Source organism: Mixophyes fleayi, chromosome 2 (assembly GCF_038048845.1).
Source record: "Mixophyes fleayi isolate aMixFle1 chromosome 2, aMixFle1.hap1, whole genome shotgun sequence".
Lineage (NCBI taxonomy): Eukaryota > Metazoa > Chordata > Amphibia > Anura > Limnodynastidae > Mixophyes > Mixophyes fleayi.
Window position 1 is genome coordinate 169,476,134 of NC_134403.1, and position 18,472 is coordinate 169,494,605.

General features: G+C 43.1%; 1 protein-coding gene across 4 annotated transcripts in view; it reads right to left on the reverse strand.

Moving 5' to 3' along the window:
- Positions 1 to 18,472, reverse strand: part of CAMKK1 (calcium/calmodulin dependent protein kinase kinase 1) — a 293,477-nt gene that overhangs the window by 147,790 nt on the left and 127,215 nt on the right. The window lies entirely within an intron of this gene.

Here is an 18,472-nt window from a genome sequence, read left to right on the forward strand (position 1 = left end):
CCGTTTCTCCAACGCTCCAAATGGTCTATGGTCGGATCTGGCACACTTATCAGATGGAACACATCATCACCAGTGTGCTTAGGGGCTCCTCCGTGTCTTTCAACAAAGTCTGGTCTCCTTGGGCTTCGCATTGCAACCAACCTCTGCTCCAATTTTAGTCAAACCCTATCCATTGCCAGAAATATTAGACTGCACTATTACCTTCTGCTAAAAATATAAAGGCGTGAATTCCTCCTTCCTTCCCCTAACCTTCCCAATCTGTACTCTCTCCTCCTCCCTTTTTGCCCTGTCCCTCCCCCCTACCCCCCTTTTCTGTCTCTTTTCCCCCTTATTTGTGTAATTTAAAATAAAATAACATCTTCATGGTACCATGTTTATATGAAGCTGAACTTGTTTTGTAAAAGCTATGTGAAAGAGTGCTAAACACACTGTTAACTTTGTATGTACATTTGTCATCTTTCCATTGTACCTTTCAAGAGTTTTATACTATGTAATGCTGTTCAAGATAAGATGTTACTAATAAAATGTATTTTAAAAAAACAACAAAAAAACCCCCCCAAAACATGCCATTGCCATCGGCCCTATCTGGTAGGCGGCCATTACCTGGCATATTTTGGAGAGATATATTCTTATATGAATATATGCTTTGAAAGATATGCTGTATGTTTTTATTTATTTAATTAAAAAATAAATTCAATATTGAAAGTAATACATTATTGCACTATCCTTCTCTCTTTTTTACATATACCATTCCATGCATGCGAGTAATTGCTGGATAATTTCGGCACAACAAAGGAAGTTTTATCACCTCCTCTGTGGATTGGACAAGGAATGCGTTCATCATTACACTAGACTTGCATATGATTTACTGGACTTGTGTCATGTTAGTCCTATGTACATTGTTAACACATTATTTATAAGGTGTATAAAGGTAGTGCATAGAGATGTCTATCTTTTTTATTTTGGTATGAGTTTATTGGTTTGTGGATAACAAACCCAATTTACATCTCAGGCGGCCACATTTAAGGAGAGCTCTAGGTTGCACTAGGTTTGCTCTTGATAGTGATCACAGTCATATGTATGTCAGAATATGTAAAAGAACTCCCTAGGTGCAGTGAGTGTGGTGTATATATAGATGGTGTCAACAGAATTGTATAAAATAGACCAAACGTTTATTCACAATAGAAATACTGGAAAGATCTGGCCAGAACGGCAATAAGCAATCAAATATAATTAAGTAAAAGTCATATGTGTAAACATTCACAATGAGGCATCCTCATAGAATACAACCAAGAGGAACAAACACACTGATAGAGATGGTATTCCAACAGGTCCCTATGGGTGCTGTGTGGTTGCCTACTCATCAATAAAATTGGACATGAAGGTGTATACAGTCTTGCTCTAGTGGATGTTGTGAACTAGATATATGGGGTCAATGGGTATGGTCATGAAAATATAAATCTAAAAAACAGGCTTGCCTCAGTGGGTGTTGCAAACTCGATATACAGAGACAAAAAGTTCTGTGACTTACGTAAACAATGGAATGGAACATGCAGCATCGAAAGCATGCTGCCACCTGTCCAACCACAGTCATAAATGAAAAGGGGGATTGTTATCGAGTTGGGTACTACATAACGATGCTGGAAATGGTGACAGTATTTACCCTGACATGATTACACCAAAGACCTCATAGCCGACTCACTGAAAACACAGACAACTTGAAACGGAGACTTCAGCTGAACATCCCGCCACAGTCCGATGATATCACTTTGAAGGGACACACTGTCATCCGAGCTGTTAAGGTAGTAATTTAAGGCGGCGCAGGATAGCAGGAAATGCTAAGTAAGTCTTTCATGAGACGTGGTCAACACTGTTTTAGCCTGAAAACACAGCAGGGGGCTGTCACTTTTCTTTCCTGAGTGGCCTTTTGTCCTGTGTGTTAGAACCTGTCTGGACAATGTAGACAGCAAATCTGAGGAATTCACAGATTGACTTTTGCAAGTTCAATTGTGTTAAATACAAGATAGACAAACTAGGAAAGCTATGTAATGTTAATTCCACATCTACAGGATACATTACATCTTGATGTAATTATTGAAAATATTATATCAGCCATTATGGGGCCAGGAAGGATCAGGGGGCAGCGTTACCCCCTCCTGAAATGTGTGTCAGAATGTGTATAAAAAGAGCACTGGTTTGTACTGACGTGTATCATTATTGTTCCATTTGACCTTCTGTTCGCTGGTACCTTAAACCAGTGTGAACTGTCCTTGTTAGGACACTTCAGCTAATAAACATCATTTTGCTTCAAGATCTTACGACTGCTTCCCAGCTGTAATTCCTGTGACCTGTAGATAAGATCCAAATCTAATCTGCTCTCCTGCTGTACTGAGCTTGGAACCCAGCGTCTAGCATCAACACTCTGCCCGCTACCCAGCAACTCTGGCCAGTGTGATAGGCCAGGGAGGAACCATACACAGCACCCTGATCTACCAGAAGAGGTCAGGGGTACCATCCCAGGTCACCAGTGAGGGGATACACCAGCAGCGACAGTTACCCAGAAGGAAGCGGTTCTAGGTGCCGTGTAGGAGCATAGTTGTGGCTGCATCGTAAACCCCTCATACTGCGGTTAGATGGCGTAATTTTGGAGAAATAAAGGGGATGTGGCAAAGTAAGCCTAGTCGGTTCCCAGCAAGAACAGACAGGGTGACATAGGCAGTCCGTCTTGTCACAGCTACCTTAAGCTTAACATATCCAAAACAGCTTATTATCGTCCCTTCTGCCAGAATCACCATCTCCACTCACTGTCAATAACGCCACAATTTCCTCAGTCTTCCTAGCACGCTGTCTTAGTGTCACACTTGACTCTCCTTTATTCCTCACATCCAGACTCTCTCCCAGTCCTATCGATTCCACATTAAAAACATTGCCATAATACCCCCTTTTCTTACTCAAAATGCTACTAAAACTCTTATCCATTCTCTCATCTCCCGCCTTGACTACTGCAACCTCCTGCTATCTGGCATTCCCAACACCCATATATCCACACTCCATGTTTGGTAGAGCTGCCCTAAAACTGAACCCTATTGGCTCACGGTGGCAGATCTCATTCTTAAGATTACTCAGCTCCACTGAATATGTCTTTATCTCCTGCCCATTCTCCCACATGACACTCAAACTGACATGGAAGCTTCCCGGCCATATCCTCACTGCAGCCAGATGCCTGATCACCCCCAATTGGAAAAAGCCTAACACCTCTTCTATTTCCACTCTAATTAAAAATGTCTGGCAGATATATACAGTAATTTGGAACATATCACCAGCATTGTTCATTAATGCCCTAACCAATTTATGTCTGTTTGGCAAGCTTAGACTGATTATTTTGCCTCATAAGATCCTCTTCTCTTCCACTCATTAACCAATATGTGCTCTGAGAACTCGATTTCTTCTTTCATCTACCTCCTCCACTCCTCTTCTTCCTCCATATCTCCCCTTCTCCAATACTCTACCAACATCCCTGTATCCCTCCCCCTATCTCCCTCTCTTTCATCTTTACCTCCTCCTCTCTTGTTCACAAAAATCTCACCTCCCTGCATACTTGATGTTTATGTTTACATAACTCTTCGACTCGATTAAGACGTTCTTGTATAGTTCGATATTGTTCGTTACGGCCTGTATGTTGCACACCTCCCTTCCTACTGATGTCTCTTTCCTTTATCCCCAAGTCATTGGAAAATTCAATAAAAACTTATTTAAAAATTATTGAAAAAAAAATAAAAGAAATGGTTTAACTTAGGTTAGAAGTAATAAAGGGAATTGGCAGAAACAAAACTACAATAAGGAATGAAATTGAAAATCCGGTTACTATTAGACATAGCAAGAAGTCTGGAAACAGAAGTTGGCAGTGTCAGACTAGCCTAGCTGGGGGTCCTGGGAAGATCCCTGGTGGGCCCCACAGCCCGATGGCGCCACCCCCTTTCACTAGGGGGCAGGGCTAGAATGCGATCACCAGGGCCCCCACAGACAGAGCAGTGTAGGAGCAGCCTGTGCTGCTCGGAAATGCAGAGGAGTTTCCTGCTCATGCAGGAACTCCTCACTGTCTCTGCAGTGCTCCAATTGGCTGAGTGACTGTCAGCCAATCAGAGCACAGACACACCCCCAACCTATCCTGCCACTGAGGAAGCTGGAGGCAGCACTGCAGGAAAAGTGAATGTGTGTGTGTATGAGTGAGAGAATGTGTGTCAGTGTGTACGAGAATGAATGTGCAATGAGACCTGCAAAGAATCATCCAATGCCGTATGGTGGGGGGGAGGGGGAACTTATTTTAATGTCTGGCATCATAAAATGCACTTGATTACAACAATAATATTATAACAGTAAAATATAGCCAAGACAGATATATCCTAAGAATATTATTAATATGATTTAAGGATAAAACATACTGTGGATTGTAGAAGTTGACACATATGCAAAACATGTACAAAATAAACAATATTAAATATAATGCTTGTTCTAAAGTTATAATAACTGATATTGCAATTGTAAGACTACTGCTCAATAATAGGACAGTTACATCAAATGTTTCCGCTGAACATACACAAAACAAGTTGTCAATAGGATTTTCTCACAGTGCTTTGATTCCTCTGAAATTTATGTATGTGCTTTGAATCTTGCAGTATTTTAAGAAGATACTTTAAAGGCACTTTTTGTTCATACTTTGAAGTTTTGAAGATATTTTTCTTTTTACTTTTATCACACTGATGTTATCCAGGTGATAAAGCTTTTATTGTCACTAGAGTAGTGTACAAATTCCAAACGTCATCAAAGGAGAATAATTCTACATGGGAGCTACTTTGTGTAACTTAGAGGACAGTGATGTGAATTGGGCCTACACCATGTTGTTCTAGATACCTATACAACACCCCCAAATTTTTGTCAGGTTCTCATGTAATCCAATTGATTTCATTATTGTTTTCCAAAAATTGCAGGTTTTCTAAACTTTGCTTTAACGCATTGTTTTGTATTACATTATATTAATTATTACTTAGAAGTTAAGCTACTGTTTATTGAGTAAATTCAAATGACAGTCAAAGTGACAGAGCAAAAGAAGGGGGTAAATGTATCAAAGTGCAATTGTGGAAAATCACTGATATTCCACAATATTGTTCCACAATAATCAGCTAGATTTAGGATGGTAGTTTTATTAAAAACAATATCTGTCCTTAATTACATTGTTGTTTTAAATCTGGCTGACAATATCAGCAATAATCAAGGCAGGAATGATGTGAATGACAAAATATTCGCTGTACAGCGCTGCAGAATTGTTGGTGCTATATAAATTGATGAAGATGAGAGTCAGTTTGTGTGTATCAGAGTGCATGTCGGTGTGTATGAGAGAAGGGGTGTGAGTCAGTGTTAGAATTGAGAAATGCATTAGGATGTGTCCGGTGGTATGAGAAATGCATTAGTGTGTGTCTGTGCACTGCTATTGATTTAACATCTGGGCCGGTTGGGAAGGGGGGGGGGTGGGCTAGAGTTTTCACTCATGGCTCATCTCTTCATATTTCTTGCACCTATCCTTTTTCCCTCAAACGGAAGCCCAACATTCCAAGATCGAGACAAGCAACTACTGAACCTAAGACACCAGGAAGTGAAAGCTTAATGAACAGGTAGGAGGGAGCAGAATAGCTGCCAACTGTTCCTATTCTCGTGACAGTCCTGATTTTGGGTGACCATTCCTCTTTGTACTGATCTATAGGCTAGGTGGGGCCCATACTGTGCACTTCTTGCATATACTGTATTTTTATATGCTACAATATGGCACTAGCCGTGTTCATGGTGGGCTGACCATGCCCCCTCTAGTGACACACCCAGGTGGCTGGCCACACCCTCTCAGGTGGGTCCCTTCCATGACATTCCCCGGTGGGCCCTTCATGTTCCAGTCCGACACTGGAAGTTAGGAAAACACAGTGATCCATAGGCCAATATTCAGATACAGAACAGGATTTCATGAAATCCTCAGTGTGACTGGATCACTTATAAATAACTTATTTATGGCTGGATCATGTAGAAATTAATTTATTGTATAAATGTATTTCAATCAGAGGTGCAGGCACCAATGTATAATTTGAAATGGACTTATTGTGTTACATGTGTGTTGTGTGGAAGTGTCATTGTTTGGGTTTGTAACTTCGCTACATGAAGTCTGTTTGCTGATAGCAGAAAATGCTAAGTCTTTATGTGAAGGGACAAACACCTGCTTTAGCCTGTATACCCTGCAGGGGGGCGCTGTCTGGCGTGGGTGCATCTCAGATAATGCAAGCATCAAGTTTTAGCACACAACAGAGTAGTGTAAATATTGTTAGCTTTGCATTGCATGTAAATCCATGTTTGGGAAACATATTGTATCCAGATACTAAAAATAACTCAGACCTCAGGGGGCTGGCTTACCCTGTAAGGCTGTGTCCTATAAAAAGAGAGAGACCTTGTACACTGAAATGTATCATCATTCTTGTTCCATCTGACCTGATCACTGGTACCTTCAATCAGTGTGACTGCAAATAAACATCACTTGCTTCAAAGATCTGCTTGAAAACGTCTTCCATGCTGAAAATCCTGTTACCTACAGATTAGACTCAAAATCGAATCCGTTTCCGGCTGTCTGAGGTTTGGACCCAGCTTCCCAGACCCATCGCTCTGCTTGCTACCCAGCGGCTCCGGCCAGTGTGATAGGCCAGGTGGAATCCATCCACAGCAACCCTGATCCATATTAAGCGGTCAGGGGTATCAGCCCAGGTGTACCAGCGAGGGAGTACCCTAGCAGTGACAGTTACCCAGAAGGAACCCTGTACTGGATGTCCAGTGGTGGCAGCATTTGTAAGCTCCTCCTACTGTGGTTAGAGGGCACATTTAGGATAACGAATGGGAACGGAGGCAAAGCAAGCCCAGCCTGTTCCCAGCAATAACAGACAGGGTGGCATAGGCGGTCCATTCTGTCACACTCAGGATATAGGATGGAGCAAAAGTTAGAGGGTAAACCAAGTAGTGCTTACACTTAAATATGTCTTTCCTGCCAGGCCAAAGAACTTTTTTTTAAATCATTTCATACTAATAGTGTTAATCTTTCTGGTTTCTAACCTTGCTGGAACAGTACATGCTGAATGTAGGTTGCTAGGCATCATATTAATATAGAGCATATTCACTGCATGTTCTACAAAATAGACATCAGGCATCTAAGCACGGTGTCAAAATGTATTTCTATACTTTGTGCAGCGTTCAAACACCTTATTTTCCCAGGCATCCATGCTTAATAGAGGTCTACATTGTTATGTCAGCAGTGACCGACTACACATATCAAACACCAGGCCAACTGTGCTGTAGGCATTTCTCACAGTACCTGTCTCTATGTAAACGGGATTTATTTGAGCCTATCCTCTTCGTATCATCCTCAGTCCAACGAACAAACCAAGCAAGTCAATCAAGATTTGGAAACTTTTCTCAAGATGTTGTTTTCATCTGCCAATCAAGATAACTGGGCTGATCTCCTACCTTGGGCGGAATTCGCACACAACAATGCCTTCCATGAATCAACCTCAGCTTCACCCAGGGCCTGATTAAGGGTTCTGGCCGCCCTAGGCTAATACGGCCGCAGCGCCCCCCCCTCTCCTCCGAATATATAGGTGTATAGGAACACTCCTGAATATGAATGTTCAGGTGTATTCTCCAGCATTCAAATTTAGACAGATTGTGCCATTGTCTCTTACCTGTCCTTGCTCTTCTCTCTTGCAACTTTGTTATCCTCTCGCTGGCTTCTGGAAAGTTGGCGTCCTTTTTCGAAAATGCAAAAATGTATTATAATGCAAACCCTGAATGATTAGGCCCTTTAGTTAAAACAAAACACTCCATTATGGCCAGTTAAAAGTACCCCATTGGACAGGCATATATAAGCAATATCTGAATATTTGTTGTCAATCAAATACAAACCTGCCCCATCTCACTAATATTTAGTATTCTAGTGATTGCTGAGACCACCCATGTGACCACCACACAATCATGAGATTCTGCCCCCCAAAGCTGCTCTATTTTTTAAATACCCCCTGCAGCCATTTTCCTTAACCACAAACCTTCCCCCGCACAGCCATTTTCCTTAACCCCTGCTGCAGCCATTTTCTTTACCTCCCACCCTGCATCCATCCCCCTTGCAGCTATTTTCCTTACCTCCACTCTGCTAGCTAGCTATCCCCCCCGTCACATCAAAACTCCCCCAGTCACATATATCAGCCCCCCTCCTCTGCCCTCCTTCATACATATCAACCTCTCTACCTCCCTATAGATTTTCATGGCAGCCCCCCCCCTCCCACCCTATAGATTTGTATGACAGTCCCCCTCTCCCTCCCTATACATATGCATGACAGTCCCCCCTCTCCCTCCCTATACATATGCAGGGTAGTCCCCCCCCCCCCTCCCTATAGATATGCAGGGTAGTTCCCCCCCTCCCTATAGATATGCAGGGTAGTTCCCCCCCCCATTCCTATAGATATGCAGGGCAGTTCCCCCTCCCTATAGATATGCAGGGCAGTTCTCCCCCTCCCTATAGATATGCAGGGCAGTTCCCCCCCTCCTTATAGATATGCAGGGTAGTTCCCCCCCCTTCCTATAGATATGCAGGGCAGTTCTCCCCCTCCCTATAGATATGCAGGGCAGTTCTCCCCCTCCCTATAGATATGCAGGGCAGTTCTCCCCCTCCCTATAGATATGCAGGGCAGTTCTCCCCCTCCCTATAGATATGCAGGGCAGTTCCCCCCCCCTCCCTATAGATATGCAGGGCAGTTCCCCCCCCCCTCCCTATAGATATGCAGGGCAGTTCCCCCCCCCTCCCTATAGATATGCAGGGCAGTTTCCCCCCCTCCCTATAGATATGCAGGGCAGTTCCCCCCCCCCTCCCTATAGATATGCAGGGCAGTTCCCCCCCCCTCCCTATAGATATGCAGGGCAGTTCCCCCCCCCCTCCCTATAGATATGCAGGGCAGTTCCCCCCCCTCCCTATAGATATGCAGGGCAGTCCCCCCCCCCTCCCTATAGATATGCAGGGCAGTTCCCCCCCTCCATATAGATATGCAGGGCAGTTCCCCCCTTCACTTACCTGTAGTTGTGCCAGCGTCGCTCCTCTCCTCAGATCAGCAGATAGGAAGTGAAGACGTCCTGCTTTCTGTCTGCTGCACAGCAACAGGCAGCCTGGCGATTGGCTGTGTGTTGCTAACCACTGACCACCAATGCTTTTGATCGTCGAGCCCTCCACCCCCCCGCGGCGCCCTCCACCCCCCCGCGGCGACCCCCCCCCCCCCCCGCGGCGATCCCCAGCGGTGACCCCCCCCCTCCCCGAAAAAAAAAATGAATGAAGAAAAAAAAATAATTAAAAAAATAAATAAATACCCACAGTGCCGCGCCCCCCGGGACCCAGCGCCCCAGGCTGCAGCCTGGTCAGCCTAGTGCTTGATCAGGCCCTGGCTTCACCCGTCTCTTCCTAAATTTTCTAAGCCCCCCCCCATGCCTACCAAGTTCCTGCTGTTAATTCACTGAAGCAAAAATTCACTACCATTTAGAGTCAATTGAGGAACGGTGTTAGAAAGTCTTCCAAGCCGTACAAATTCTTTGCAGACAAAAAGCGTTGAGCAGTTTCCGTGGACTCTCATTGATAAGAACATTTGCTCTGCTGGGAAGTCCATGTCTTACTTTTTCAAAGTATGTCCGATTATGTTTCATGGAGTATTGTGCTTATAGCTGTACTGCGACACAGTACACTTGAATATAATGTATTGTACATTTGTTTTGTACCTGTATACAAAATAAGGATATTTTTTCCAATACAAAAAAAAAAAAAGATACACTCCCCTGTGCTAGGCACAAATAAGCATAGTTAATGTCCTTTTAAACAGGATGGAATCTCAATGTATATATAATTGATTATTTTAAACCTCATTGATTAGAGGTCCAATTGGACCATCCAATTATATGGATAAAGCAGAGATAACTTTAGGAAAATAATAAGCTAAGTTTTGGTTCAATAAATGAGGCATTGAACATGTTCAATCCCCTCTAAAATGTGATGTCTGTTTATTTTTATTTTAACATCAATCTCTCTAGCTACTATGATACATTGACTTAATTGTTCATTTCATTTGGATTCAAGCTGCTATTAATGAGTTACAGGTGTCCTGCGTCATATAAAAAAAAACATGTGTAGCAGATGAGTGCATGGGGAGAGTATTACTTTTGCACAAAGTCTAAATTGTGCAGTTGTTTTTTGTTTTGTTTTTGTTTGTTTTTTTTTATATGATGTAGCACAAAATTATTTCTTGTTGGAAATGGGGTACAAAGAACAACCACAGTAGCAATTGGTAGAAATTATTACTTCCTCTTTTCTAGATTCCCACCAGCCAAACACTATTTATTTAATCCAACTTGGCTTTTAGATTTCATGGAGAGGAATAACCTCCATTTGTAAAGCACTCCGGTTTCCTCCCACAATACAAAAATATACTAGTAGGCCAATTGGTTGCAATTAAATTGACCCTAGTCTGTCTGTGTGTGTGCTAGGGAATTCAGACTAAGTTCTATTGGGGCAGGGACTAATGATGGAGAAGAACAACCTCCATTTATAACAATCACGGTTTTGTCTACTACAGACTGTGAATTAATATAGAAGCTGCATTTCTACCTATCAGTGGTTACTTAAACAATAACGCCCCATTTTAGTGGACCAGCCCTTAGTGAAATAATTCCCCCACATACAGCAAATATGGGAGATCCATGGAATTCTCCTTCCCTCACATGAAACCATGGTTCTTTTCAGTGAAGGGTTCACAGCTGTACAGTGAACCCTCCACAGCTGTACAGTGAAGCTCCATTGAAGCGCTATGTACAGCCTATACTTAGCGTTGCACTGCTTTGCTATATATATGGGCGGCTTACCGGATTAAGGAAAGGTACAATAAAGAGACAGTTATAACTCAACACCAATTGGCTGTTGGAGATCATAGAGGCAGTGTCCTCCAAATCTCAGCAGTTGTATAGAACAGTAGGCAGTGCTTATCCTGACACTGGTCACCATAAATGTTGAGAGCAATATCAAGATCAGGATCAGGATTAACGGTCAAATGGTCTCCCTGTTTATTAGTCAAATGGGTGTTGGTGAAAGATATATATCTTGGTTAAAGGGTACGGTTTATTGCCAATTCAGAACTGCATTACATTCTTATCAAATTTGTGTTGTACTTCATATTGCACATATGTAGTAGGATACTAAGCAGAATTCTTTGAAAACGGGGTATAGTTTAACAATACTGGCAGAATACAGACTCTGTTTTTCATGACCTGGTTACCGTATCTTTAAATTTGCCTTGCGGACACCAGCAGTGTACTAGTAGTCCCAGAAAAGTTGTCCTTCAGTACCACTGGTTATAGTGTGATTGAAATATATCATATCTAAATGTTGTACAACAGCTACTAGGTAAATCATTTTTATATATCTGAATGTTGTATAACAGCTACTAGGTAAATAATTTTTATATATAATAAAAAATGTCACAGACCTAAAATATAGAAAAAAACAAACAACACTTTCAAATAAAGTGGCTACTTGTACTGTTCTCTTTATTTTAAGCACTTGTTTGTTTGTTTTTCGGAGCAGAGATAACATTATTATTTGTATGTTGCTTCTTATTATTTTGAATCTAGTTCATGAAGATGACCTTGAGTCATAATTTGAAAAATTATTGCAGCAGAAGTGTAGGAGGTAAACCTTTTGCAGTGTAGGTAATTGGTCTATAATAAATTTAGGACTTTACTTTGGAAACGTATAAAAGCAAATGTGTCAATGCTCTGAACGTGAAATGCAAAACAAAATGCTAGGTTGGAAAATAAACATTGCTTTACTGATACACAGCAGGCAGCACATGAGGATATAAACCATACTCACATCCATGTCACTTTTTCTAGTTATTCATCTGTCACAAGGTCACACAAATAGAATTAGGCATACCTGGCATAAATCATTAGTTTGTTGATTTGATACATTCCCACACTAACTCCCTGACATCACAGGGGTTACAAATACCCAGCAGCAAGAGCCTGCTGCTATTTGTGTATAATTTCCCGGTGATATCATGAAACAGATATGTCTGTGGATACATCCTTTACACCAATTACCCAGCATTTCAGTCAGATGAGTGAGGGTAGAGGTGTTATTAGATATTTATAGTGTGTAACAACTAATATAACGTGATTTATTTAAAATGATCCCTACGTACACAATACAACAGAAATACAATAGAAATTTACACAATACAATCCTGTACAAAACATAGATCATTATAAGAAATACACAGTCAATAACACTGCTCATTTGTTTCAAGCTTTAACCAGACCATGAGTACTGCAAGCAACATTCAAGTCTAACCAGTGCTTGAACACGTCAGCATGTAGAGTCATGTTGAACATAGAGACCAACGATCTCGACAACCGAACTCACTGAAAGCTGTGTTTACAATGCAGAACACAGCTGAATGTCCATGCATTTCATCAGACACATGGGATTTAAGCATTAACATCTAAAAGGATTTATTTTTCTGAAAAAGTCACTCAATCAGTGCTACCTAGCTGATCCTAATGTTTTATACGCACATCTAAACTAGAGATGAGCGGGCTCGGATTAATCCGAGCCCACCCGAACAGTGCGGATCCGACGGGATCCGAGCACTGTTCGGGTACTTCCGGCCGCCCAAGGACTCGAAAACGAGTCTATGACATCCAAGTCTCGCGTCGGACATCCAAGTCTCGCGTCGGATCTCGCGAGACTCGGATGTCATAAATGCCCCGCTCGCGGCCGCCACCTTCATTCTCCCTGTGGTTAGTGGAAGAGGGAGGTTGTTTCTGATCCTGTGCTCTGTCCTGCTGATTAGTTTATTAGTCAAGTGGTGCTTTGTCCTGCTGAGTCCAGTAGTACTTTTGTCCAGTGCTCTGTCCTGCTGATTCCAGTGGTGCTTTGGCCAGTGTCTGTCCTGCTGATTCCAGTGGTGCTTTGGCCAGTGTCTGTCCTGCTGAGTCCAGTGGTGCTTTTGTCCTGTATGCTTTTCTGCTAAGTCCATAGTAATTTGATAATTATCTAAAAATCTTAAAAAAAGAAATAAAAAAATAAATTTTTTTTATAAAAAATATTATAGAGCAATTTATTATTGCAGTCCCAAAAAATAGCTACTGCAATCTATATTACTACGTTCACTGTTTCTGCAGTCCCAAAAAATAGGAACTGCAATCTATATTACTACGTTCACTGTTTCAGCAGTCCCAAAGTGTGTGTGGTTTAGGGGTATGCTCTCTTGTGCTGCATATAATGGAGTACAAAAATTTGGAGGATAAAGTAGGGAAAGATCAAGACCCACTTCCTCCTAATGCTGAAGCTGCTGCCACTAGTCATGACATAGACGATGAAATGCCATCAACGTCGTCTGGCAAGGGCGATGCCCAATCTCCTAGTAGAGGGCATGTAAAATCCAAAAACCCAAAGTTCACTAAAATTAGCAAAAAAAGAAAATTGAAAACATCTGAGGAGAAACGTAAACTTGCCAATATGCCATTTACGACACGGAGTGGCAAGGAACGGCTTAGGCCCTTGCCCGTGTTCAGGAATAGTGGTTCAGCTTCACCCAAGGATCTAAGCCCTCCTCCCCCCCTCCCCCTTAAAATTTTTTAAAAGAGTTATGCTGTCAGCAACAACACAGCAAACAACTCTGCCTTCTAAACAGATGACATCACAAATCTCCAAGGCGAGTCCAAGGGTGTTGGTGGTTACGAAGCCTGACCTTCCCATCACTGTACGGGAAGAGGTGACTCCATCCACCATTTGCAGCACACCCTCTGCATATGCTGGAAGGATCACCCACAGTGTAGATCCAGATTTGGATAATCAAGGTGTCAAGGAGGCTATTGATGTAGCTGGCGCTAAGGAGGAACTTAACGAGGAGGATACTGATGTGGTTATTTTAAATGAGGCACCAGGGGGGGAAAAAGTTGATGTCCATGGGATGAAAAAGCCCATCGTCATGCCTGGTCAGAAGTCCAAGAAATGCACCTCTTCGTTCTGGAGTTATTTTTATCCCAATCCGGACAACAAATGTATGGCCATATGTAGCTTATGTAAAGCTCAAATAAGCAGGGGTAAGGATTTTGGCCACCTAGGGACATCCTCCCTTATACGTCACCTGAATAACCTTCATAGTTCAGTGATTAGTTCAGGAACTGGGGCTAGGACCGTCATCAGTCGAGGGACACCTAAATCCCTTGGTCCTGTTGGATACACACCACCAACACCCTCCTCGTCAACTTCCTCCACGATCTCCATCAGATTTAGTCCTGCAGGCCATGTCACCAGCCAGACTGAGTCCTCTTCAAACCGGGATTTATCCGAGGAATCCTGCAGCGGTACGCCTACTACTGCCGCTGCTGCTGTTGCTGCTGGTAGTCGGTCATCTTCCCAGAGGGGAAGTCGTAAAAACGCTACGTCTTTCACCAAACAGTTGACCGTCCAACAGTCATTTGCCATGAGCACAAAGTACGACAGTAGTCACCCTATTGCAAAGCGGATAACTGCGGCTGTAACAGCTATGTTGGTGTTAGACGTGCGTCTGGTGTCCGCCATCAGTGGAGTGGGATTTAGACGGTTGATGGAGGTATTGTGGCCCCGGTACCAAATTGGGTACCGGGGCCACTCCACTACACAGTCCAGATAGCTGCGTATCAAATATTAAAAGTAATTAAATTACGTTCACTGTTGCTGCCAAATAAAAAAAATAATGAAAATGTCCTGTCATCAACGAAAACAAGAGGTAGTGACGCGCTAGAACTACACCCTCTATATGCTGCAGAGGATGTAGGAGCAGCCATCTGTGCAGTGGAATTCAGACCAGTTGGAGGAGGTATTGTGGCCCCGGTACCAAATTGGGTACCGGGGCCACTCCACTACGCAGTCCAGAAAGCTTCGTATCAAATATTAAAAGTAATTAAATTACGTTCACTGTTGCTGCCAAATAAAAAAAATAATGAAAATGTCCTGTCATCAACGAAAACAAGAGGTAGTGATGCGCTAGAACTCCACCCTCTATATGCTGCAGAGGTTGGAGGAGCAGAAAAAGGCCATTCAAGCCTACACAGCCACCTACGATGGGCCACGTGTTTGTGCTGCCCACTTGTGTCGCTTAGCTTAGACATCCAGCTACCTTGATGCTAAAAACAATATTGTGAGGTGTGAGGTGTTCTGAATAGACTGGAAATTAGTGAAAATGATTGTTATTGAATGTTATTGAGGTTAATAATAGCGTAGGAGTGAAAAAAAACCCAAAAACTGGATTTTAGCACTTTTTATGCTTTTTTAAAAATAAATCAGAACCCAAAACCCTAAATCAGAACCAAAACCTTTCGTCAGGTGTTTTGGCAAAACAAATCAGAACCCAAAACCTCAAGCTAATCAGAACCCAAAACCCAAAACACAAAACACTAAAAGTGACCGGTGCACACCCCTAATCTAAACTGCCTTTTCCTCAGATTAAACGGCTTTGCATACAAACAGGGTCGGACTGGCCCACCGGGGGACCGGTCTATCCCCCGTTAGGCCCCGACCTGATCGCTCCCCTCTTTGTTGGTGGGGGAGCGAGTAACTGAAGACAAAAAAAACCCAAAAAACCTTGCGTGTCTGCGGCGCTGGCTCCGTGCGCACTGAATGCCGGGCGTCACATCATCACGCCCGACATTCAGTGAGGAGCGCCGCAGACAGAAGACAGAAGACAGAAGAGAAGAAAGAATCAGATAGAAAAGGTAAGTGAGGGAATGGAAGAAAGAAGAGAGCATGAAGGCAGAGTGTGAAGGCAGAGTGTGAAGGCAGAGTGTGAAGGCAGAGTGTGAAAGCAGAGTGTGAAGGCAGAGTGTGAAGGCAGAGTGTGAAGGCAGAGTGTAAAGGCAGAGTGTAAAGGCAGAGTGTAAAGGCAGAGTGTAAAGGCAGAGTGTAAAGGCAGAGTGTAAAGGCAGAGTGTAAAGGCAGAGTGTAAAGGCAGAGTGTGAAGGGGGAGCATGATGGCAGAGTATGATGGCAGAATGGAGGGGGAGCATGAAGGGGGAGCATGAAGGGGGAGCATGAAGGGGGAGCATGAAGGGGGAGCATGAAGGGGGAGCATGAAGGCAGAGCATGAAGGCAGAGCATGAAGGCAGAGCATGAAGGCAGAGCATGAAGGCAGAGCATGATGGCAGAGCATGATGGCAGAGTGGAGGGGGAGCATGATGGCAGAGTGGAGGGGGAGCATGATGGCAGAGTGGAGGGGGAGCATGATGGCAGAGTGGAGGGGGAGCATGATGGCAGAGTGGAGGGGGAGCATGATGGCAGAGTGGAGGGGGAGCATGATGGCAGAGTGGAGGGGGAGCATGATGGCAGAGTGGAGGGGGAGCATGATGGCAGAGTGGAGGGGGAGCATGATGGCAGAGTGGAGGGGGAGCATGATGGCAGAGTGGAGGGGGAGCATGATGGCAGAGTGGAGGGGGAGCATGATGGCAGAGTGGAGGGGGAGCATGATGGCAGAGTGGAGGGGGAGTATGATGGCAGAGTGAAGGGGGGCCAGGAGAAGGGAGGAACAAAAGCAGCATGACACAGGGTGATGAAGGGGGGGCAAAAACAGCATGGAGGGCGCAGTGTGATCATAAGGAGGCCCAGCATGGTGATTCAGGGGCACAGTAATGTGTGTGTGATGGCACAGCGGGCTTGTGGCAATGTAATGTGTGTGTGGTAGGTGGTAGCTAAATAACGGGTGCTATTTTCTTTCTAGGGTGAAGATGGGACAATTTAATTTAAGATGGGGTGGTTTGGGGGCTATTAATTAAATGTGAATATGAATTATTTAATGGCAGTGACGGTTGCGGGAAATAGGTATATTTATTATACATAAATGCGATTTATTGCAGGGGCTGTCTGGAGGGAGGGAAATAGGTTTATTAAATGGGAATACTATAACTTTAATGTTGGGACTGGAAGAAGGCCTAAGTATTAATTGTTGGTCCTATTGATTTAATGGCAGGGCTGGTTGGAATCTTCTAAATGTACTCATTATTTTTTCCAAATAGGGCCCTCAACATTCCAAGATCCAGACAAGCAGCAACTAAAGAAACCAGCAGCTACAGGTGGTAAAAGTGACAAGAACAGGTAGGACAGTCTGTCAAATATTCTGAGTCTAGTGCAGGCTTGGCTAACCTGTGGCACTCCAGGTGTTGTGAAACTACAAGTCTCAGCACACCCTTCCAGCAATAAGCTGCTATATATTGGCAAAGCATGCTGGGGCTTGTAGTTTCACAACACCTGGAGTGCCACAGGTTAGCCAAGCCTGGTCTAGTGGGACAATCCTGATTTATGATGACTGTTCTGCCCAATCTAAGGGGCAGGTCAGACTGTGTACTCTTTATACACACACTGCATTCTTTATATACTACACTATGGTGCTAGCTGTCCTTCGTGGGCTGACCACTCCCCCTCTAGCGTCTAGTCTCGCCTCTATGATGACTGGCCACACCCCCTCTGGTGGGCCCCTAGCATTGCAGTTCCCCAGTGTTCATGCACCAGTCCGACACTGCATACAAATGTCTTACACTTATTTTCTCTTAGTCAAGAGAGTCTGGACTAAAAAAAAAATAATATATCCACATGGCACAGTGCCATTGTGACTAGAATTAAGCAGTCTGGGATGTTCTTGCAGTGGACATTTTACATTGTCAATTGTTCATAAAGCTTGCCAAAGTAACAGCTCCATGAGAATTGATTGCTTGCTGGTTAAACTAATTACCCAGTCAGCTTGATATGTATTCCAGATGCAAATGAATGTAATTAAAGTTCAGACACACACACAATGTAAACAAATGAAAAACCTGGAGATATTATCAGAGCAAAAGGATAGGGATCGTAATAGTCAGCCCTATTTTTATGACCAACAGCTAACAAACCAAAAAAAAAAAAAAATGTCTACATAAATGTTCCTTTGTCATTAGAGATCTACGATGCCTCAGTGATCATGTGTTACGGTTCTCATACGCTTATCTAAATTAATAGTACAGAATTTAACCTGAGGTCATAATAATCTTGCATCTAGCCCCTCAATCTATGAAAATGTGATTTTCTAACACCTTACATGAATGTCTTTCCACTTAAATTGAGTGCTCGAAGCTATATAGCAGTGTTTTTATTAAGTGTTAACAACTTTATCTCTGTTTCAAAGAGGCTTATATTATGTATATTGTTTCCATTACAAAGCATCATCTAATAGAGGATTGTCTGACAGTAAAGCATATACAGCAGGCTAACACATTTTTACAACAGGTTATTGTTTAATTCATTTCTTTTGAAAGAAGATGGAAACCTAATACGTGTCATCTCGGGATTGAGCAG